Below are 26,209 nucleotides of genomic sequence, written 5' to 3' on the forward strand. Positions count from 1 at the left end.
TGACCGTTGAACTGTGAGATAATAAATGGGTATTATTTTAGGCTGCTAAATTTGTGGTAATTTGGTATGTAACAATAGAAAAAATATATACCATTCTTCAGAAGATAGGGAAAATTGATTCTGTTAAAAATTTTTAAAAAGAAAAAAATTGCTTCTAATTATATTACCATATGTTTTATACTTTTATTAATAAGTAGGAAGAAAGTTGGCTCTCAGTGTCCTAAAAGAGTCAAGAACAATTATGGCAGGATTCCAATAAGAGCCCACGATTTCTGCCTGGAGGGTGCATAAAAAGTGTAACAAAGCAACTCTTTTTTTCTGTATTCCTCATATGGTCAAACTTGACTGCTTTACTGTGAGCTGCAGCACTATAACCAACCAAGTTATGATCTGTCAACTTTGCAATCTAGAACAGTAGGGCCATTGAGGAATCCCATCTCAACAGTGAGTTGTAGAGATGGTAGGTAATATCTGAGTATTGTTTGTGATTTTACTGAGGGAGAATAAGGAGATAGTTAAACCATTTTGAGTAGTTGCTGAAATTTCCATCTCTCTTGAATTTGAAGAATCAAACTACAAGCCAACTTGCATAGATTTTTCCCAGGAACATCTTAATGCATCTAGGAACAGTCTTGTCGTTTTGTTGTATCCTTGAAATGGGAAACTATTTGACTCTATTTTATGGCCATATGACATTTTGTTATACAAAATGGTAATATTTGTAATTATGTACATTTTTATGATGAGACAGTATTATTTTTATCTCAGACAATTGACTTATGAATGATGTTAGGCTTTTACCTGAAACAAGAAAGAGAATGTTAGAAAAATTTAATGGTAATATTGTAAAACCTTCATACATTTTGTCATGACATGAAATAATAATGTAGAACATTATAATATGACCAGAACTGTAATATAAAGTAGTATTGAAACTGGAAAGATGCCTAAATGTGAGCAAACTAGATTATGGTAGATGTAGAGCTGTGAAATAATGAAAAAGGAGTAAGAGATTTAATGTATAATTTTAACAAGGGAAGAAAGAGGTCCTTGTATTTATAGGAAAGCTGAATATGTTTAAAATGAAATGAAATGAAATAAATGAAAGCATCTGAGCATGAGTCATGGCATTTGGAGAGCTTTAGATGTAGGCAGCCAGGTCACAGAAGTGATCAACCAGAATGCCATTATTCACAAAATATGTGGGAAGCGGGGGCACATGTTTTCCTGCTTGTCTTACTGCTGAACATGTTAATGGGGACTAGAGAAGAAAACTGAAATTTTGATGGAATTAAACAATATATCGCTTGGAGCTCATATTGAGAAATAAGGTTAAAGACAATGAAAAGTTAGGCCAAAGGAAAGAGCACAAGGAGGCATTTATAAGGAGGTTGGAAAGAAAGAGCAGCTACGTGGTTAGAAAACAAAACAAGTGAATGATAGGGGCTTCCCTGGTGGCGCAGTGGTTGAGAGTCCGCCTGCCGATACAGGGGACGCAGGTTCGTGCCCCGGTCCGGGAAGATCCCACATGCCGCGGACCGGCTGGGCCCGTGAGCCTATGGCCGCTGAGCCTGCGCGTCCGGAGCCTGTGCTCCGCGACGGGAGAGGCCACAACGGTGAGAGGCCCGCGTACCGCAAAAAAAAAAAAAAAAAAAAAAAAAGAACAAGTGAATGATAGATTGGTGTTTGGCTTCTGAGTTTTCTTGAAAGCATGAAGATGTATAGAGAAATAGATGGATAGAATAGGCTAGTGGTATATATGCTTTCAGAAGAAAATTTATCTAAAATATTACCTCAAATCTAGTAATCACCTTGCATTTCAGAACATTTTATGAAACTAATTTATATTCAGTGCCAGCCTTTACATATTCTGAGAACCATAATGTAAAGTAGGATATCCTAAAGATGGCAACATTCTTCACTTAAGTATCCCTATTATAATTAGTGATATGTAATAAATCGTGTATAAGACAAATATATTAATAGAAAACAAAAGTAATGGGAGGGTAGTAGACAGTATTTAATAAACACCTATTATGTGCTGACATGAGGCTAAGTCTTTTATAAACTCCTGTAGTCAAAAATTGAATGGTCTCTTTTGCAAAATCTTCAGGCTAGAAAGAAGCAGTGGTTTGTGATATTCTGTACCTTAGATGTCACAGAGCACATTTTAAAAAAGCAATCTAACTCTGTTCTCTGTATCTACATCTGCTTGTTTGTACCTTTATTTTGCCTTTTTAATTGAATTACAATTGGCATACAATAAACTGTACATATTTAAGGTATAAAATTGAATAGATTTTTACACAAACACACACACACACCATGAAACTACCACTGCAATCAAAACAATGAACGTAAGCATCAATGCCAAAATTTTTCTTGCACATCTCTGAAATAACTCCTTTCAGCCAAACTTCCCTTTCCCCAATCATTGATTTTCTTTCTGTCACTATGGATTGCTTTATTTTGTAGAATTTTATACAAATATAATTACAAAGTCTGGCTTATTTCACTCAGCATAGTTACTTTGAGATTATCCATGCTGTAGCGTGTATGAATAAATCATCCATTTTTATTGCTGAAGAGTATTCCAGTGTATGCATTGTGGAATATAGAGAAAATATTTTTGTGTTTCTTCAGGGTAGAGGCTTTCTAAATGAATTTTGTTGAACACTTAGGATCCTCGGCTAAAGGAAAGCCTTGGGAAGCTAATTAGCAACTGTATGTATAACAAGAGAACTCAAGAGATTTACCTTGAAGGTACATGTTTACATTTTAAGAGAAAATGAGGCCTGGGACTTTGGGGACATTTCTAGGTCATAAAAGCTAGAGACATGGGGCTTTTTTGCCTTGGAAAGATGTATTTAGTTTACATTTCAAACGTTTGGAGTGAGAACCCACAAGCTTTTCCATTCCACTTCTGATGGGCAAAAGTTTTTTTCTCTTGTTTCAGGAAGTTAGGGGGCAGCAGCTGTCAATTCCTCTTTTACATAAGCAGAGATAATTCATTCAAACCATCCCTTGCTTATAGAGCATCTTGGTATTCACATAAGAGATTATTCCATCTGACTTTCATCACATCGCTGCAGGGTAAGAATGAAGCAACGGGTGAGTGACATGTTTTAGTTAGATCAGTGACATAGTTAATATATCTCTGATGTAGAACATCTCATGTACACGTTCAGGATAAAATTAATAAAGATTTACTGATATTAAAAACTCAACATGTATATATCAGAGAAGTGTGGGCCTATTTACTCTGTTCTGTTGGTCTATTCTAGGTACTTAATTCTGTTCTGTTGATCTGTTTTTCTATTTTTATGCCAATACCATAGTCTTAATTATTATAAATTTATAACAAATCTTAAAATCCGTAGTGTTAGTCTTCCACGTTTAGTCATCTATTATAAAGTACTTTTGGCTCCTCTGGGTTATTTACAGTTCCATTTTACTTTGGCTATTAGTTTGCTAATTTCTACAGGAAAAGCCTGCTGAATTTGGATTTGAAATGTATCAAATATATTGAGAAATTAGGGGAGAAATGACATGTTAACAACACTGACACTTGAAACCCGTGAACATGGTATATATTTCTATTTATTTAAGCCTAGTTTAACTTACCTAATTAATTCTTTTGTAGTTTTCACATTATAGGTTTTTCACATCTTTTGTCAGACTGAGTATTTCATATTTTTGGATGCCATTTTAATTGACTTCTAGGTCTGAATTCCTCATCCCAGCCCTCAAAACCTCTGTCATCACAACCCTCCCATCTTTGCTTCCCAATCACTTTGTGATGTCTATTCTATTTTCAGGAGCGGGAGGGCTTGCTTTTAACTCATCAAATATCTTACCATATATTTGTTCATATATGTGAACTTGTATCTTTTCTCTCAGAGAAGAAGGCTTTTAAAAGGCAAACACCAAGGGTTGATTCCTCTTTTTATATTTTCTGTTGTGTCATCTTTTCCCTGAAATTGTGGATATCTTGATAAGAGAATAGCCTAGGGATAGAAGGAAATTAAGGAGAAAAAAAAATTTCAAAAACATTTTCCTACCACATGTCCTGTACATGAAGCATTAATATCATGTTTGGTACTGAGTAGTGCTAAAAAAATATTCCATTCCTTTTCAATGCCAGTGTTCTCTGAAAAGGACATTTTCTTAGATCATTGCAAGATCTCAGTAGGAATTATAAACAAATCAGGATTTTTCCCCTCTTTCTCATAGCTTCATAATTCATAAATTCCCCTAAATTTGAGTGTGTTGTAACTTGGCAACGAGGAAGGGTAAATAAGAAAAAGGTGTGATTAGCACTGAGGGAAAACCTCTAATTCTACAGGATAGCTTTGGAAATAAGTGGATAGAAATTTTAATCATTTTATCTATCAAATGGTGAGTGGTTAAGTAGGCTCAATCATAGCTGTTAATAGTCACACGGGGAACTGATCCTAGCTTGTGATGCAGTAGTAGGAGTTTCAAGGTAGAGATGATGGTAATGGTTATACATACATAAAGGACGCCAGCCTGTGCAAATAAATAAGAAATCAATGTTCCAGCCAATGGGCTGGCATTTAGCAGGGCTCAGGTTTTTTGTTTTTGTTTTTAGTTTTCCCCATTCAGGAGAGAGTAATTAGGATGAAGCCTATGTATGTTAGGGTGCTTATGTCACATCAAGCCCTTTGCTGGCCATTTTATAGGGTATTATTTAATCACGATCAGAGTTGTTCTGAGACTTCCTCAGACATATCAAGTTTGGAGGAAAATACATTTCAGACTTCATTTAGGGAATGAGACTTTCTTAATTCCCATGAGGTTTATTCAGGTAGAATCAGCTTAAGCCCTGTGTAGACTTGAATCTGCAAGTTCTTGGCCTTAAGCACTTGCAGCTGAGTGGAGCCACTGTAGCCACTAGGACACTAGACCCCTCCAAGATATGGACAGGGTAAGGACACAGGGATCCTGGTAGTTGCTGACTGCTTCATTGACTCACTTAGACTATGGACATTGCTATCTAATGGAAATGTCATGGGCTTTAGGATGGGAGGTCTGACTTCATGTTGAAACCTATTTCATTTTCAGAGTATCTTTTTTTTTTTTTTTTTTTGCGGTACACGCACCTCTCACTGTTGTGGCCTCTCCCGTTGTGGAGCACAGGCTCCAGATGCGCAGGCTCAGCGGCCATGGCTCACGGGCCCAGCCGCTCCACGGCATGTGGGATCTTCCCGGACCAGGGCACGAACCCATGTCCCCTGCATCGAGAGGTGGACTCTCAACCACTGCGCCGCCAGGGAAGCCCAGAGTATCATTTTTGATATGAGGAGAAAAATGAAATCCTTGATAGAATAGTAGTGAGTATTAAATTACAATATAAATTAATAATTTATCACAAAAATTAGCACTTATGAGGTTATTCCCAATTAACCTCTTTCATTTGCCCTTCTGTATCACTACAAGGCTGAGGCCAGAAGTTCTCAATTCTAGATGCACAACAGAATCACCTGCAAATGTTTAAAAAATGCCTAAGACAAAGTTATACTCTGACCCGTATCTGGCATAGGGCCCTGGCATGTATATAATATTGAAAGATCCCCATAGGAGATTCAATTGCAAAGCCAAGCGTAATGCTGAGGGCTCTATAAATGAAATGTTGGTTAATTGATTATGTAGTAGTAGAATAAAGAGTCATGATGAGAAATTTTGTACACAAGGGTAACTTAAAACTGGAGAGACCTGTCAGCACATTGTGTCTTGGATAATGACTCTGAAGGAAGTATCTGAAATTTTTAAAAATCATTAACAGATTATTAACACCAATGTAGACTAGCTTCCAGGAATTTCAGCATGAAAGTTTTCTTTGTAGACTTGGGAACTAATAATCAGTGATTTAAACTAACTATTTTATAAGAATAAGGGAAATGACATTTCAAAATAATTTTGTCTATTTTAGATCTAGGAGCTATTGCATTAATCTGCACAGTGTGTGCCCTTCCCTGCAACATTTGATGACCATGCTTCCCTGTAACATTTGATGACCATCCGTGACATGGATGATTGGCTCTTTACATGAAATATTGAGTACAATTTTGACATTATCTTATTAAGTTTACATAATCAAATGAAGTGTTCCTGGGGTTAGCTTGGGGGAAGAGGTAGTCCCAGGGTAGTTGAGTGTGAGGCTTCTAGAACACCTTTTCTTAGATAGATTTCTTTAGTTTCATACCCTAGCCTTTGGACTAGGTGCCTTAACAAATAATTGTGCCTTGATAAATGTGGAGGATGAGTTCAGTGGAAAGAATTCTGAAAAAGAGTAATGCTGGGCTGGCCAGCTCCTGAGAGAGAGGAATAGCCTGGGCTGTGCAACATTGGCTTTTACAAGATGTCAGCACTTGCTGCTGCTGCTGCTGGGCAGCTGCCCAGAGGGATGAGAAGGGATCTGGCAGGGTCTGAGCCAACATAGTGCTCTAGTCTCTGGGAAGTCACTTTCTCAAATATTATCTCATTTCAGTTCATCTACATAGCAATGATTTTAGTGTTCCCACTTTACTAGGGAGGAAATGGAACATCTTGTCCTTTAACTTAAGGCCACATTGCCAGGGTGACACACAGCCAGAATTTGGATCAGTGTTGTACAACTCCAAATCTTAGGACACTTCGTGACCACAATTTACTTACTCTTGCTCAGAGAGTGTTTCAGAGAGGAGCTACTGGGAATTGTAGTTGAGGTTCCCATTAGGGTAGCAGAATGAGAATCAGGCCAGGAGACCTGGCTTCCTGAGAGTTAATGCCATGGCAGGGTGAGGCAGCCTTGAGTGTATACTCTTGACTTCCACGTCCTGGCTATTGTAAATAGAACTGCAATGAACATTTTGGTACATGACTCTTTTTGAATTATGGTTTTCTCAGGGTATATGCCCAGTAGTGGGATTGCTGGGTAGCATGGTAGTTCTATTTTCAGTTTTTTAAAGAACCTCCATACTGTTCTCCATAGTGGCTGTATCAATTTACATTCCCACCAACAGTGCAAGAGGGTTCCCTTTTCTCCGCACCTTCTCCAGCATTTATTGTTTGTAGATTTTTTGACGATGGCCATTCTAGACAGGGATTTTAAATGAGTCCTATTCCTCTTTGAAACATTTGAACAGATATCAAACACAGTTTATCAATTTTACTATCAAATTCTTTCATTGCAACAGAAAATTGTTCCAAATTAATTCTCATGATAAAGCTTATAATAGTGAATAAAATAAAATGCTAAAAGTATTATGTGAGAAAAAGTAATAAAAATGGTATCCAAACCCATCCTAAGTTTCAGTAAATTGTATCCATCAACTCATTTCCCTTGAATATAAGAGAACTGTGATTTTATTCCCCCCATGGATGTTTTGCCAGTGTTCAATAGAAAAAAAAGAAAATACGCACTAAAATTTAAGAAAAAGGCATAACACAAGTGAGAAAACTACAGACAACAAATAATTGAATCAAGTTACATATACAGATGAGATACATAATATGAGTTACAATGAATGAGAGGAAAGTAGACCACATTATAAAATGAAATATGTTAATAATAATAGAAAGAAGGAATATAATTATTCATGGTGAGTCACTACCAAAGTAATCTTCATACCTTGTGAATAGTTGTCAGAGTCATGTCAAGTCAACAGCTTATAGAGTCTTCTTTGTGCTGCTTGATGGTAAGTGTTATGTCTCTACAGATAGCATATAGTAAAAGAAGTAATGACACTTTAGGGAGAAAAATAAACAATGTGTCAAATTTGAGTGAAAGCTAAAGTTCAGATTGATTAGTTGTAATAATTTGGATTTCTAGCCTAGGGGCTGGAAAGACCCTGATAATGATATAACAAGGTCTGTTTTGGAAGAGTATCTCAGAGCTAATCCCTTTTTAGGTTTCTTCAGCCTTTCAGCCTCTTGGTCACCTTTAGCAATATCAAAAGTTGTGAGTTTGTGAACTTCAGTCTGGACTTCTAAAATTTAAATCCTAGCAGGTATTCAATCTGATGTGTGTCCTTGGGGAGGTCTGAATACTTTCTGTTGTTTTGTTTCCCATTTCTTTAGAAAGATGGTTATTTACCCCGATGACAGTTTATAGAAATAATGAAAAATAGCCCCCCAGTATTGTCTATATATTTATTTTATAAATATGCCTAGTACCCTAAAAAGTCCCCCAAGCTACTCTTCTGTTATTTAAGTGCACACAGGGAGAATATGTGTTGTTCTGACATTAAATGGTCTTATATTTATTAGTTATATTATTACTTATATTTATTTTTTATATATTATTCTTACATTAAATGGTTCACTATCAAGAGGTATGTTTTTCAGACTTCTCTGAAAACTGATAGAACTGAGCCCGGGAATCACCTCCATCCATATTCTTTCATGAAAAATATACTTGCTATCAGCTTCTGGAAATTACTTTTTGCTCTGTTATTGAAATTTAAAAATATACCTATAATATACCTATAATATCTAATAATATAAACTCTATGGTAACATTCCTTGTAAGTAGTCACTGTTCTGTTGTAATACAAATTTTATTAATTCAGGTGAACAAATGAGCATTATATTAAACTTTTTCCACCAGTTCTCTTTAGTGGCACAAATGCAGGGGAGCCTATCACTTGAAGAAAGTTAAAGCACACATTTCTTGTCTTCAAGAACATTATATTTCTGTATCTGAAATATATAGCTAATGTATCATCAAAAATTGAATCTGATTATGCTTCCTTATTTCTATCAAGAACAAATTTTGGCAAGGGATATCAGTGAGGAAATGATGGGGTGTAGATGAGGGAGCAAGTGCTAATAAGAAAGTTTATTTTTTCAAATCAAATTTCAGATTTCTGTGACCTACAGACATAACTCTTTACTTAAGTCCTTTTGTTTGCTACAGATTTTCAGTCTTTATTTCTGATATGAAATTGGAAAACAAAGAATGTAAAGCACATCACTTTGGAAATAAGCTCTGGACTGTTTTTAAAATAAAATCTGTGCACTAATTATACTCCTGGGTTAATTTTTAATGATGCTGTCAATATGTGAAGTATAATTAGTAGTACACATTTCATTTACTCTGTAGAGATTATACCATCTTTTGTTACCATAATATATCTTATGCCCCTGGTTAACTATTTTTATTTGTTCACCCTACAATATGGTTGGGGCTTTGAAAACAACCAGTTTTCGTCAAAAGTATTATGTATCCAGCTAAGAAAAGACAAAGTTTCATACTAATTGAATTATTTGCTTATGATTTAACAAATATTTAGGAGAACTAAATGCTAGTATTTGGGCCAGGCATTTTCACATATTTTGCCTAATTTTATCATCACAGTACCTTTCAGACATAGATATTGTGTTAACTCCTGTGAAGAAATGCAAACTCAGAGAGACAGTTTTATTACCATAATAGATGACATTGTCCAGATTTATTGGCAAATCTTTAAGACCAGTGCTCTTGCCATGATTTTGTAATAATCCACAATACGTTGAAAAAATTAACTATTGCAATTGCTGCAAGCTCCATGTCTTTAGAGGAGGGTAAGTGTTTAAATTTCCCAGGGAGAGAAGAGAGCTTTTCTCTTGATTGTCCTTGAGAGAATAAAACAATAAGGAAAAAAATTGTTCCGTGATCTAACAAATATTTTATCGAAGAAAACTTTACGGGTTGCAGAGGGTGAATCAAGCCAAACAGGGCCAAATGAGATTTCTGAGAGCAAGAGAATGCAGTAAAATATGACAAGATAAAATGGCAAACCTTCATATGACCATGAAGGGTGGGAGAGTGTCATCATCAGGAAGGGTGAGAGCCTGGCTGGCTGTATTACAAAATGAGCATCATTTGCAAATCCATGATCATTGCCCTGACATAGCCAGACCAGGGTTTCCCCACTCATGGGAGATGATTAGTAGTTGCAGATGAAAGACTTGGATATTGTTTTCCCCTAGATGCTCCAAAATGGTATGCAGAGCACCCAGTGAATTCAGAGAAAATGTGGTTCTCAATCAGATAGGATATTATCTATAATTTATCACAGCAACTTACAGAAATAATTTATTGCAGACGTAGCTACATACATGTCTATGATAATATAAGAAAGTAAGGATTTTCCAAAGCTACTGAGTGATGTATAAATTACATATATCTAGTTTCTTCAGATATCCCAGTTCAAGGACCTTGCTGTTGCTTCCTGGGCATCAACCACAGTCTCTTCAGCAGGATCCTACTTGAACTTGTCCTGCTGAAATATGTTTGTAGCTCTAATGGATTTGTTCAGTTCACTGCTGGAAAGAAACTGAAAAGCTGATGAAAACTGTATCATTTTCAATTTTTAAAATGGCTTTTAGTTCCATGCTAATAAATTTTGAATCCATAGTTCATAAGTTTTGGTTTAAGCACATGATTCTTATTTTGTTTACTGTCTCAAGAGTCTGAGCATAAAATGCTACTTTCATCATTCTAGACTCTTAAGAAAAATAGCCTGTCAGCTTGAATTAAAGGTAGTTTAAAAAAAAAATTTAAGAAAAGCCTCTCGTTCAAAAGTACTAAACAAACCACAAACCTCTTGTTCACATACTTTTAAAAGGTACACAGGAAGATAAAAAACAGTGAAGAGTATATGTTTCTATTTAGTCATTGCATATTGCTACATGAAGAATTTTGTGATAAGCAGTGCTATCAATAAAGATCATGGAAAACACTTATGAGAGGGTATCATGGTGTAATGAAATGTGCAGTGCATAGGCCTTGGATAATTCTAGAATAATTTTTGTTAATCTTTGGTTATGGGCTTCAACATGACATTTAATCTGTGTTTTAATTTTTTCATTTTAAAATGGGAATAATAATAACACTTTCACCCATTATTTCACTAATTGAGTAAAACCCATTTCTTAAAAAAATAAGTGAGAACTTTATAGTATTTACATAGAAATTTCGGTTATTTGTTAATAAATACCACTGCTAGTTAACATGTCAATTTATATCGAGTGATAAGAAGAACTTTAACTTAATTGCTAATAAGCTCAATATAAGTCAATGGTATTTTGTGACGTTGCATTAACAGAAATGAGGGAGGGATGAGGCGTATTTACTTTGTGCTACTGGCCAGACTTCACCTAGAGTACTGTTTTCTCTCCAGGAAAGCTCACTTTTGGAGGTCCTTTAATCAAATCAAAGAATGTTCAAGGGCAAGCAGTGAGCACATTTCTGGGTCACTATCTGGAAATCATGACATGATTTCCTGAAATTACTGAGAATGTTTCATTGAAGAAGGAAAGAATTAGGAATGAGTGCTCTTTTTGATTATTTTAAGAACTCACATATGTAGGAAGCTTTGGATAGATTTTGGGAAGTTCTGGAGAATAAGACTAGGAAGAAAAGTGGATATTATGGGGAGGGAAATTTTAACTTAACATAAAATAATGTCCAGCACATTTCAAAAGCTGCTTCTTGAGAGAGTGGATTCCTTAGACCTGTATGTGTTCAGTGAGTGGCTAGAGAGACACTTTGAGGGACTTTTATAAGGATTAGACTAGGTTACCTCTTAAATGATAAAGTCCTTTTATACATTCATATTTTAAAATTTGTATTTTTATAATAAAATTATATTAATAATTTTAGCTAATTATTCATAAGTATCTGAGTTTATTTCTAGAAAAGTACAGGTGAAAATCTAATACATTTTCATCATTGTAGTGTTCTAGTTCATCACATTCCCCCAGATAAGCCTTGGACCTATGAGGTTCCATATCCTTAAAATATTTTTTGTATTATGAATAAAAGACTTTGTTATATATTTTTTTGCTTTGCCACTTTTAATGAGGTATTTAAGAACATTTTTACCTTTGCTTATCTTAAAGGAAATTTTTAAAAGATTAATTGTTGGAAGTGTCTTACAGATTTCTAGTCTGATAATTTATCCAGGGTTCTTAATCCCTTTGTAGTATCTGTGACCACAGCTTGCCTGCCTTATGCTTGAACATCTCAAAAGGTGAAACACAAACACTCAAAAAGGAAAAGCAAATAAAAACTAGTTTCTAACACTTCTCTCTGATATTTTTGGATAGGTCTTATTTTTAGCATATCTTTCTTTTATTTTGAGTTGAATTTTTTTCCTCTAGTCACTTAGTCTCATTCTATTCATTGGTGCCGCCTAGAGTAAATCTCACCCCCTTTCCAGATAAATTATTCTTTGTATAATTAAACACAATGACCCTACTGCCTCACTTGCAGTCATATCTTATGCTATTCCTACTGGATTTTCAGTGTCATCATTTTGGCAACCTCCCTTTGAATAATCTGGCTTTACACATCCACTTTTAGTATGTTGTTCAGAACTGGACACATCCCTGCTACAGTTGTGATCTGGCTTTTGAGAGCAGAACAGGCATGTGTCCTCCCTTGTTCCATTGCCTGCTCTTCAATTAATGCAGCCCAAGTTTTAAATGACATTTTGTAGCAGCTAGAACTTACAGTTCACTCATTCATTCACTTTTGCTTTCATGAAATATTTAATGGGTGTCTACTGAGTACAAGGGTTTTTTTGTAGGCAAATAAGCCATGAACAGTGAGCTTATCCATTTTATAAACTTCCATTTTTCTCTTTCATAAGAGCTCATGTTAAACCATGGTCTTTACTTGGGAATTATGAGGTGTTTTTTGACCATGTCTAGGACTTTACATTTTTTTCTTATTAAATTTCACCTTGTTAGATTTTATTTTTTTAAAAATATTCACTCCATAAATTTTGTATGCTGTGTAAGCATTTGAGGAAACTTTCTGACGTACTCCACTGCATTTCAGTTGATGTTGTGTTAGGCATTCATCCATCAACCTTCCCTGAAGGGAAATCCTTAGGCTACAATTGAATCAGGAGTAATAAATATGTTTGACATGCTAATCTACCCTCTGAGGTATCAACGGATGTTGCCCTATGGTAGTACTTCCTATTCTAGTTACAAAATATAATAAAACTAGAAATAAGATAGATGAAAAATGTAAATTAAAAGGGGTAAGGTAAAATGAAAAGAATACATGAAACAATTCAATCAACATCTATTTATAGGGCAGAGAAACTGCCTTGTGCTCAAATGTATTAGATGTTGTAATACAATGATAATTAAAAAACAGATACAGTTTCCATCCTCTTGAAGTTTATAGTCCAAAGGGGTTGACAGACGTGAATCAAATAATCATGCAAACATACTTCATACTTTAAGTTGCAGTAACTTTTCTAAGAGTACCTATCCTTTAATGATACATACTGAATTATTTGGAAGGAAGTGGGCATTGTCCCAAAATAATATGATTGAGTTCTGGGCGAGGACATAGTGAAATGAGACTGCCATGAATGGCTCTTTGCTGGATCTGGGCAGTGGAAACATGAGGCTGCATTATTTTATTCTCTCTACTTGTATATCTCTCTAATATTTGCTATCATAAAGAGTGGTAGACATGAAAAAATTCAACTCTTAACCAGTGGTAGAGAGGAGAGATAACCAGTGGTAGAGAGGAGAGGTACCCAGTTTGATGACGGCATATAATAGAGGGATTTGATACAGACAGGGAAGTATAGAATGGCTTCTGACAGGAAATGACATTTTAGACCAGAAGAATGAATGGGAGTCACAGGACATAGAAAATCAAGAACAAAAGATTCAAAGCTCTATTGCACAGGGAGCAATTCCAGGTCTGAGAGATAAAGGAGCCAGTGTGGTTGTAGAGCTTGGGGATGGCCAGAGGGAGCAGGGTAGCAGATGTAGCTGAAAAGTGAAGCAAGGGCCAGATGAAGAATGATCTTTGTTCTAATAGCAAAAGGAAGTCATGAATGATCTTATTCATGGAAGTGACAAAATCATATTTGCTTTTAGAAAAGATTGCTCTGGCTATTGTGTGAAGACTAATTGCAGGGGGGCTAGAGTGATGCAGGTGGACTAGTGAAAGGCTGCCTAGTTTGACCAGAAAACATCCTTGTTACATTAGCACTCTACAGCTTTAGCTTCCATTAGTTCAGACAAATAGCCTTCCCTGTTGATTTTACCACTTTCATATCCTATAATTAATTCTGTCTTCTCTTTAGCTCTTCCACTATTTTCCTAGTACAAATCTCCTTCAACTCCTGTGTGGAATAGCAAACAGCCTAAACTCTCCAGCTTTATCTTCTACCAGAAGCTTCCTTGCCCAGGATACTTAGCCTGCAATTCATCCTTTAAAAAATGTATGTCCCATGAAGAGTTCTGGGCAAAGAACATTTCTGGCTATTATATTTTAACTCGAATTGAGTTCCACAGTTTCTAAATGAGGGTGGTAGGATTACTAGATAAAATACAGGACATCCAATTAAATCTGAAATTCAGACAAACAATGAATACATTTTGTGTAAATATGTCTCAAAAATTGGAGTATACTAAAATGTAGGATATGCAGTATTTAGGATATGTTGCTACTAAAAATTATTTGCTGTTTACCAGAAATTCAAATTTAAGTGACTATCCTGTTTGTTTTATTTTCTTTTTAATAAATCTGACAACCCTAGAGGATGGAAAACAAGTAAATGTCTCTAATCCAAACTGAATGACTACTACATTCATTTCATGAATGATGGAAAAACAATAATATAGACATAATTCCAAATATAAAGTGAGTTAAATTACAGTATTATACTTACTATTTATGACATATCTATTAGCTTGAATATAAAGAAAGAAATAATACATTTTAAATAAGTAGACAGTTTTCTACTTGCTCACATTAACAAAGATTGAACAAAATGTTTAAAGAATATTGGTTTGGAGGAAAGCCTACCCAGAATCTCCCATCTGTAGGTCCAGACCTACCTTCAGTAAATGCCTCACTTGGACCGTGTCTTGTCCTGATTCCTGTCCTTGGTTCTCTCTGTTACTGTGAGCAGAGACTTATACCACCCCATGATGAATTGGTGACCCAACAGCAGTTCCCCAGATGGAAAGAGGTCTCTTTTACAATAATTCCAGGAAGAGTTCATTATAAAGTTATGTAAAACTGTCTACTGCTTGTCTCCTGGTTTCTCTTTCCTCCACTTATGTTGTTTCTAAAATGAGCTGGGAAGGAGATGAAAATTGTGCACTTAAAAGAACAGTTCAAAGGACATTTTTTTTTTTTTTTTTTTTTGCGGCATGTGGGCCTCTCACTGTTGTGGTCTCTTCCGTTGCGGAGCACAGGCTCCAGACGCGCAGGCTCAGCGGCCATGGCTCACGGGCCTAGCCGCCCCGCGGCATGTGGGATCTTCCCGGACCGGGGCACGAACCCATGTCCCCTGCATCGGCAGGCGGACTCTTAACCACTGCGCCACCAGGGAAGCCCTCAAAGGACATTTAATGCCTTATTTTAATATAGAAACTATAAAATATTTATGGATAAAACATTTTATTTAAATAACTTGAACATAAATTATCAATGCAGAATATTTTTTAAAGCACTGCCTCCTAAGTCTGTTAAAATGAAGCACAAGAATGCCAGTCCAGTTTGATAATAATTCTGAGAAAGAAGTTCAGTAATGTTTTAATGTAAACAGTTGCTTTAATTACTATGGTTTTATGAAGAAGTTATTTATATTGCTTTGGCAATACATAGGCATTTCAACTACTTCATAGTATGTAATATTAAAACTGCTACATATCAAGTTGTGCTTTGAAATTTCACTTTATTAGAATAATAGAAATATTTAAAGTTATCGATTTAATGTATATATGTATTAATGAAATGTATTTTAGGTGAAATTGCAGAATTTATTTTTAAATGCAGATACTATTAATTTTTTTCACTACTGCGAACATGTTAGTTATGTGAAAAACTCTGATCCACATTTTGGAATATAATTTTTTATGCCTATTAAACTATTATTATACCTTTAAGCACTTTGATTTTTATAAAACCTGGGGGATAATATAATTACACAGTGAAAATTAGTTGGAGAATCAAAATAACATGTTTTTATTAATATAGTTTATTTAAGTTTATATCTATATTTATGGAGTCCCATAAGAATTTCTTTTCAGGTTATTGGGTATAGCATATTTATCATGAATGTCAGAGATGAGAGACTAAAGATGGATATATATAAATGTGCAGATGACTGTAATAATTATATGCAATGAAGATTCAGCAGAACTTCTGCCAAATAACTCGACCATTAAGAAGCAAGTATTCAGCAAACTATAAAATGAGTTATGAGGAAAGTTGTTATGTTAAAAACAAAACAAATTTTAAGTCTTTAAATAAGGATCTGTATTCCTAATAAGTGGGCTCTGTTTACTTGATATAGAGTTACGCAGTTTCTCTGGAAGTTTTGGAAATATTGGTGATAACACTGTTGGATAAAATGTTGGTGAAATGGTAGAAGAGAAGATTGAAAAATTAAACAGACACCAATGAAGATCATGTTTGAGACACAGTATAATGGAGACCAGATGGAAGGACTGTTTTCCATATAGACTGGGCATGGCTGGGTTCCAGACATGTCCAAATGAAACCTTGGCTATTATCTCTTTAGAAGAACCAGGCTTAAGCAGAACTGGGCTTTAGGTCAATTAGCTGAAAGCCAATTCACCCAATGACCAGTTCACTTGTTTCTTTTTATTATATATTGTTTCAGTTAACAAGTTTTGTCTTCATAAACCTCCTTTTGTCTTCATAAAATCTTTTAAAGTAATGTTTAATGTGCTCCTGACTCCCAGCCATTTTGCAGTAGCTGGACTGCTCCTAGGGACTGAGAAAGAGGGAGATTAAAGGGCAGAGGAACATAATTTTGGATATAGTGAGTTCTTACCAATATAGTCTTCATCAATATATTGAATATATTTTTATCCTTTATCAATATATTCTTCATATACTTTTATCTAAAAGAAAACATTAATTTACTCTAAGGAGAATTTATCTTTTGGAGAATAGATTGTTATGAAAATATTTTAGGACTTTATATAACTAAATAATATGTTCATAAGTATTAATAATACTATCTTATGAATAGTCCAGAATATCAGCAATTTCACATGGTTCATTAATTTTATTTTTACGTTTCTCAATTCCTGCTTGTCTCTCTCTCAGCCACAGTTTCCATCTTCTACTTCTTAAAAAGCTATCATGAACACAAAATAAGATATAATTAGAATTATATATACAATTTGAAATTAAATATATACATTGAAATTCAGATTAATGAACTCTGGTTTCTGATTCATTTTTCTCATCTTTGGTAAAGTTTATTCTTTCCAAAAGATAAACCACCACAAGAAAACATAAAATTATGAAGGAGCTATTTTTATCGCAGTAAAGAAAGGGAGTGAAGGGAAATGAATCTGGGTTGCAAACTACATTTAAAACATACATAGCTGAAAAATTAAATTTAAATAGCTCAGGATAAGTGTCTTTTTTTAAAATTAATTAATTGGCTGTGTTGAGTCTTTTTTTTGCTGGGCATGGGCTTTCTCTAGTTGCGGTGAGAGGGGGCTACTCTTCATTGCGGTGCACGGGCTTCTCATTGCGGTGGCTTCTCTGTTGCAGAGCATGAGCTCTAGGCATGCAGGCTTCAGTAGTTGTGGCACGTGGGCTCAGTAGTTGTGGCTCGTGGGCTCTAGAGTGTAGGCTCAGTAGTTGTGGCACAGGCTTATTTGCTCTGCAGCATGTGGGACCTTTCCGGACCAGGGTTCGAACCCGTGTCCCCCACATTGGCAGGAAGATTCTTAACCACTGTGCCACCAGAGAAGTCCAGGATAAGTGTCTTTTAATGTAACAAACAGGTTATGTGATGTGAATCAGTTAACTGATGGCTGAAAAAAATCTCTGTATTTACATATGCTCCCAAGCCTGGCAAACTGTACGTTGATTATTCACTAAATCCCTACTTTTATTTTGAATGCATTTAGACTATCATTTCTTAGCAGCTAAATATAAAATAGTCAGAAATATATAAACAATAAACTAGTTTTGATTGAACTAACTGGTCATGACTTGAGATTAATTAAATTACTTAGTTTTGCATCATCTTGCCAAAACCATGGGGAGTAATGCAGTTAAACACAGCAAGAGAATAAGCTGTGATTGAAATGGATAATGAGTATGATCATCTGTCACCAAAAATTGTCTGTGGCAGTTATGAACTCAAGTTTCTCTTGAATCATGAACTGTTGTAAATATCATTGCTCAGTTTCAGTGGGGTGAGAAAAGTAGTCCCCTCACAGTTTTCATGTAAGCACTCTTAGATGACAGTAATAAACCTTGTACAATTTTTGGTATTTAGTAAAGAGAAATAAACATTAGGTTTTCATTCCCATTGCTTATTCAGTTTTAAACAGTTAACTATATAAAGCTGTATATTAGAATTATGAAAAATTAAAAGGACAAATTATTATTGTCTATACAAACATTTCATAACATTTGCAGGCTGTTTTTTGAGCCTTTTTTAATGAACAGTTTTTCTAAATTAATTGGCTGTACTGTGTGTGGTGCTAATCAATGGGAGCTCTCTGCTCAATTAGTATTTTTTTAATCCTTTTTGGCACAGTTATAGGTGACATTTAGATTTTGGTTTATATTTACTTAAGACATTTATATGAAAGAATTACTGAAATGGTTGGAACAAAAAATTGAACCTCCATTTCCTGGGAATGTTGTGACTCTTAGAAGGCAGTGTATAAAATACTGCCAGGTAGACTAAGTGTATGACTTCAAATAAGCATCTCCTTTTCTAGTATGTCTGAATTTTTTTCCTCTTCTTATCTTCCTGACCTTGCTACTTGAATTTCTCTGCAAACTGTTATTCCTGTTTTACTCATATATTTAATCACCCACCCTGAAGCTTCTTTCACCAGTCCACATCCATTGCCCATTGCTTTTTCCTGACTTTCAGTAGCTTCAAGTGATGTTTATTTGCTTTCTTTTTTTCTGATTTAGATTCACTTCAAATTTATATTTAGTGAATTTTGGACTTTGAAATTTGGTTCCATTCACCATCTTCCATGCAGTCTTTGTACAGAACTCTCTATGAGGTATTTGTTTAAAAAAATCGTTGATTTGATTTCATGATTCTTCGGGTTCTTGATTCTTGCCTTTTGTCTATTGCTACTTTTGGGAGTTGATGATTGCATTTATAATTGTTGTTGGTATATCCACAGTGAGAGGTCAGGAAAAGGATATCTGATCCTAATAAGTGATGTTCACTGGTATCATACTAAGTCTCTTTCTTGATGATTATTTACTCTGTACCTGAATTTGGATAGTGAGAATATTATATATGGAGCATGGCAGAGGTAACTTATGTACACGAGAAAATAACATCCAGGTTGGGGAGTAAAAACTCAGTCAGTTAAAAGATAGGCATTTTTCTTTTATGCCCTTTATGCATGGGATTACCAATATGTTGATGCTTTAAAGTCAAGTTGTAGAAATGACCTATTTTGTTAATCATGTAGAAGTATTAAACCAGTGGATATTTTATTTGATGTGGCTGTTTTCCACACCAAATTTTAGTAGAAAGATATGTGTGTTTTTCAAGCTGACTTGATAGCCCTCATGGGAAAACTGCCTTCTGCACACCAGATTTGGTACACAGTCATTGCATTCTGTGAAGGGAGTTGCAGCCAAGGACTCAGGGCCCTGCTGGCTGATCATGATCTTTCACATAGTTTCATTGCTAGCTCAGGTGCCTTCATTTCTAGGTCTCTTTATTTATTTTTTATTTTCTTGAATTTAATTTTTTATTGGAGTATAGTTGGTTTACAATGCTGTGTTAGTTTCAGGTGTACAGCAAAGTGATTCAGTTATACATATGTCTATATCCATTCTTTTTCAGATTCTTTTCTCATACGGGTTATTACAGAATATTGAGTATAGTTCCCTGTGCTATACAGCAGGTCCTTGTTGATTATCTATTTTATATATAGTAGTGTGTATATGTTAATCCCAAACACCTAATTTATCCTACTTTTCCCCTTTGGTAAACATAAGTTTGTTTTTGAAGTCTGTTTCTGTTTTGTAAATAAGTTCATATGTATTTTCTTTTTAGATTCCACATATAAGTGATAACATATATTTGTCTTTCTCTGACTTACTTCACTTAGTATGATAATCTCTAGGTCCCTCCATGTTGCTGCAAATGGCACTATTTCATTCTTTTTCAAAAAGACAGCCCACAGAATGGGAGAAAATATTTGCAAATGAGGCGACCAACAAGGGATTATCTCCAAAATATACAAAGAGCTCATGCAGCTCTATATCAAAAAAACAAACAACCCAATCAAAAAATGTGCAGAAGATTTAAATAGACATTTCTCCAAAGAAGACATACAGGTGGCCAAAAAGCACATGAAAAGATGCTCAGCATCGCTAATTATTACAGAAATACAAATCAAAACTACAGTGAGTTATTACCTCACACTGGTCAGAATGACCATCCTCAAAAAATCTACAAACAATAAATGCTGGAGAGGGTGTGGAGAAAAGGGAACCCTCTTGCACTGTTGATGGGAATGTAAATTGGTGCAGCCACTATGGAGAACAGTATGGAGGCTCCTTAAAAATCTAAATATAGAACTACCATATGATCCAGTAATCCCACTTCTGGGCATGTATCCAGAGAAGACCATAATCTGAAAAGATACATGCATCCCAGTATTCTTAGCAGCATTGTTACAACAGCCAAGACATGGAAGCAACCTAAATGTTCATTGACAGAGGAATGGATAAAGAAGATATGGTACATGTATATGATGGACTGTTACTCAGCCATAAAAAAGAATAAAATAGGTCTCTTTATCTGAGCCTTGGACAGAGGTGCTCTTCATGCACATGCCAAGGTCTCCTAAAGGGTGGAGGGGAGAACCTTACAGACGCCTTTCCCCACTCTTACTTGTACTTTCCCACTCCTAGCCATTCTCCCACCACCCGCCAGCCCTTAAAATTGCCTGAGCTTTTTGTTTGGGGCTCCCTCAACAGTGAGGTGACCCCCACATCTGAGCTGATCCACCAGCCATTGTTCCTTGGCCAGCGTTTCTGTTCCAAGAGGAAAAATGGAACAGGGTGACTCAGAGTTTCTCCAGGTTTTAGACTCTCTCTTACTCATTGTAGTAAACAATTAAAGGCTTAACTCTTTCATTTATGTTTTGTTGCTTTAATTGGCCTTCTACACCTGACAGCTCAGCTCTCTCTATCCCAGCCCAGCTGAACTCCTGACAGATGTACATATAGAAAATAGATGTAACTCAAGATGTTTATAAAGATATACTTTAAAAAATTGCCTAATTTTTGTAATTGTTTTTATATTAAAAACAAATTAAGTCAAGGTAAAGTAGCCAATACTTTGCTCATACTATTTTGAGCCAATTATATTTCCTAAATTAAGTAATTTATAATAATTTTTATTTTCATTAACATAAAAAGAAGTCCAATAATGGAGATATCCTTTGTTAGCTAAGCTGTTGATTTCAAAGTGAAACTAATTAGAAAGAATTCACTGTTGATATTTTGCATTCTTAGGTTGCTAATTGAAATATTCCTGTCATAAATGAAAAAAATTTGTAAGTACAGAAGGTTAGCTTCTTTTACAAGTTTAATTTAACTTTAATAGAATCTTAACAAACTATATGTCTTAATGTCTCAGCAGGTTTAGTAATTCAACAATAACATCATACCTTCTGGCTGCTATATTTTTGTGTTATAATGTGAAGGCCACCTTTTACAGGGTTCCCATGCTGATTAAACAAGTTTTCCACCAATCTTTTAAGATATAACTTGGAATATAAAAAAGAGGTGGACATATAAATATTTACTATACAGACTGAGTGAAATATTAACATTTATTTAGAACTTTAAGTTTTTAGTCATTTCAGTGTGGTTTGTCCTTCACCCAGAATCTTCATTCTTATAAATTTATGAGCTTGCTTTCTCACAGAGGACGCAGGAACTAACACTGAGATAACTGACCGGGAACTGGGTTTCTAGACTTTTTCTTTCTCTACGATCTAGGAAATAAATGGAAGAAAAAGCTAGTATTTTCTGTCCATTTGAAAGAATATCAAGTCCTTATATTTGATTTAGGTAAATAGCTGCTCTGAAGTAGCAAATGTTCTATATTTAAATTAATGAGCTATTTATCAAGCATTGAATTGTTTAGGGGAGAAGTGTTAACAGTTTAACATACCCCTAGTGTTTACCGTGTGTGTGAGGCTATGAACATGAAAGTTAACGCTATCTATTGCTGCCCCAATTCTGTCCTTATTATCCCTCGCCCTTTCAATTTTACTCACCTCATGACCCACACAACTACCTAGTTGTTCTGTCTTAAGCTGTAACTGAATCTGTTATCTCAAACTGGAAATCTTTTAAATGCTGTACCTCATAGGTCAAGCTGTTTAACAAAGGATGTAAACTACCTCCTGACCTACCCCCTTGCCTCAGCTTACTAGCCACCTCAGCATTCATGATGTAGTAAGGAGACAACACTGAGATTTTGTCACACTTCTATCTTCTTGCTCTTTCTGTTCTCACTTGGAACATCTTGGAACATTTGTTCCTCCTTCACCTGACTTAATTCAATTTAGGCCTCCTCTGCAGGAAACCTGTTTTGATTTCTGCCAAGGCTAAGTACCCTTGCTCTAGGCTTTTACAGGACTCTGAGCATTTCTCTGGTTGGCTGGGCAACAGGGTGATTGATAGTCTTGGCCTCAGACAGGTCTAGTTTGATCTTACAAGCTATCCTATACTATCTGAGTAAACTTAACCTCTATAAGCTTCCCATTCCTCATCTATAAACTGGGGATATTTATAATAATAATAGCACTTATTGCATAGAAGATTCAGTGGATTAAAAAGCACTTTGGCATGGTATCCTTGCACGTCTTAAGCATGTAATAAATATTAACATCATTTTTATTACCATTTTTACAGTATTTCCCGAATTACTTTGACATTATCTCTTTTTTGTATCTGTCTTCTACTAGATTGCCTTCTCCTATAAGGCAGGGATTCTCTCTTGCTCATCTCTGATTCCTTAGACAATGCACTGGTTCAGGTTCATAATAGGAAGTCAATAAATGTTATAAGTTTTCCAGATTTATCAGCTTAAAATATATGAAAATAATATTAATATGCTATTAAATTGACATATTGTGTTCCTTTTAGTGTAGAATGACAGAATAATGAACTTTTCTTGTCTTATGCAAGACAGGAGGGTAGGTTCTTCTACTTTCCAGGGTAATCTCTGATGAGTAGTCTTGGGCTTCTTGTCAGCCACTCAGGTCCTGGAGGGATGTAGCACATGTTGCTTTTATCAGTCAATTATGTGCCTATGATCAACGTCTGAACATTTAAATCTAAACAGAAGGCAAAAATAAGTGCTTTTTTAAAATTCACATTCAAAGATCTCCAGGTTTATGCATTTTTCATTTATCCAAAGTCAACATTGCTCAGTAGAGTAAATCAATTTTCTTGAATATGACTTGCATCTTGTCTTTAATAATACCGTTTTAGTAGCCAAGATGAAAGTGGTGTTGAATGGCAATGAGACTTGTCAGTTTTATAAGCATAAATCCAGAGTTTAAATTTAAAACCTACATTAAGTATACTAGTTATGGATAAAGATTTACTGTAAAATTTCATTATCCCAGACTCTGGGAGAATGAAATATTGTTAGATTTTTTAATAATGCTATGGCTTTTCTTATGCTGCTTAATATTTCCTTTGTTTTTCATTTTCTTTGGAATGAACATTCAGCATATAATAATGGAATGCACAACTTTATGATGCATACTTACAGTATTTCATTTCTCATAAAGTGATGAGTGACTAATTTTAAAGGATTTGCCATTCTTCTCTGGTGTAATGTCTAACGTATAGAAGGTTTAGTGCTTTGAAGTTATTAGAAAAGATACTTATCAGAAAATAGAGATATTTATCATCTTGTTATCCCTATTCTAGCCCTTTTCTCTCTTTGCTCATGCATATGTCTTGACATTTCAATTCAGTCCTACAGGTAAATTCCTCTCTGCCCTTTCTTCTGCTCATGACTTAATAGTGAGTTCAAAGGGAGCCATGAGTACAGGGGAAGTGCTCCCTTGGATAATTTAACCAGAGTGAATAGTTTGAGTGAATGCTACATATTTTAAAAGAAGATGTATGCAGCACGGTAGGATATAAGATCAAGTGAAAATGAAAAGGAGCATCCCACGAGACACTCAGAGATGACAGATACTCAGGGATGACAAGAGAAAGTGAGGCATTTGTTCCTTATCTAAATAATCTCATTATAATTTCTCTGTGCTATTGAAGTTCATCAGGGACTGTTAGGGCAGGACCTTTAGAATGAGGTTGCCAGGGGTTCCATAACCTCCTGGTCTTGCTCTTTACTTGGAGTATCCCCTTGGCAAATTAATTCAGACTTGATTAATTGTTAATTTTCATGGGATGGTTGTGAGTAATGTTCCAGAAGTTGTAACTCTAAAGAATCTTTAAACATTAGATATAAATTTTAAGGTTTCTAGGAAGGATCTTATTTTAACCCACGGCATCTTATTTATGTGTGCCTGTATATTTTTTTTAAAAAGGACAGGAAAAGAAAGGAAAGGAAAAAGAGAAGGACAGGACAGGGAAGGGAAGGGAAAGGAAGGGAAATATTTATGGAGTGTTGTGGACAGAGAAGGAGTGGGACTAACCACCCATCTGCCCATGTTCTCTCATCCTCCTCAAAAGCATGGTAGTTTCATGACCTGAGTGTCTTCCTCTAGATGGGTGTAGCCTAGTATATTATCGACTCCTCTTGAGGTCAAGACTATACTAAACTCAGTTCCTCCCTGCCAAAGATCCTGTTTTGAGAATACTGACTGGCTTGGGTTGTTTCAGAGTTTTGTGTAAATAGAAAGTAAAGGCCAAGGGCATTATTCATTCCTGGCCAGACTGTTATACTATTCTTACCTCCTTTCTCTTACCATCAAAAACAGTGCACTCTTTCTCAAACTTACTATGTCAGAAGTGATGTCTTTTATTAGATTATTTTCCCCCCAAGACTCTTTTGAAGCAAGAATCTACTATTACTGGCTCAGCTGTTTAATCTTGTTTCTGAAGACTAAATTTAATAAAATTTCTAATTAAGACTTTTGAGTCGTAGATATTTCTTACCATACTAGTGAGTAAATTTGTACTAAAATTATATCTAACTAATTCATTTAGCCAAAGTGGTACATCTTTAAAAAGACTACTTAATATCTAAGCCTAAATATCTAGGCCTAAAATATTTTATAAGATTCTCCATTCCTTTTCTCCATTCTCCATTCCTTTTCTCCATTCTCCATTCCTTTTCTCAAGACAATAAAGCCACAATGTTCTTGTAAAAATTGCTATACAGGTTGTGAAAGATCATAACAAATTACTTGTCATATAGCATGCTCAATCAATGTTATTTCCACATTTCTTCTTAGTGGAGCCTATTCTTCATCTATAGTGAACAGCCCTTGATTTCAAAATCTAAGATAAAAGCATTTTCCCAAGAGAGTAAATTATGTTATTGTCAAACTACTTTTATAAAAATGATACATTGGACGCTGCTGAAAACTTATGGACTTACCCTTGTAAATATGCATGAAATTGCTACATTTTTATTTTCTGAATCATAGCTGAGTTGACAATTGTTTGCCCACTTTATTACTTTATTGAGAAACAGATAGAATCTAACAAAATGTTTCTACTTTTCTCTTTGGAAGCTGCAAGTCATCCTGGTTAATATAGTATGTATATATATATTTCTTATGAATATAGGTGCAACAATCCTTAAGAAACTATTATCAAGTGAAATCTGGTAATGTATAAGAATAATTATACACCATATCCAAGTGGGATTTATCCCAGGTATGCAAGGCTGAATCAACATTTCAAAATCAATAATGTCATCCATCACATTAATAAGCTAAAGAAGAAAAATCAAAGGACCATGTCGAGATGCTGAAAAAGCATTTGACAAAATACAACATTCATTCACAATCAAAACTCTCAGTAAATGAGGAATAGAGGGGAATTTCCTCAACTTGATAAAGCATATCTACAAAAAATCTACAGGAAGCATCATACTTAGTGAATGTCTAGAAACTTTCTCAGTAAAATAAGGAAGAACTAAATAGATGGAGAGATATTCCATGTTCTTTGACAAGAAGACTAAAA

The sequence above is a fragment of the Phocoena phocoena genome, chromosome 9 (genome assembly GCF_963924675.1).
Source record: "Phocoena phocoena chromosome 9, mPhoPho1.1, whole genome shotgun sequence".
NCBI lineage: Eukaryota > Metazoa > Chordata > Mammalia > Artiodactyla > Phocoenidae > Phocoena > Phocoena phocoena.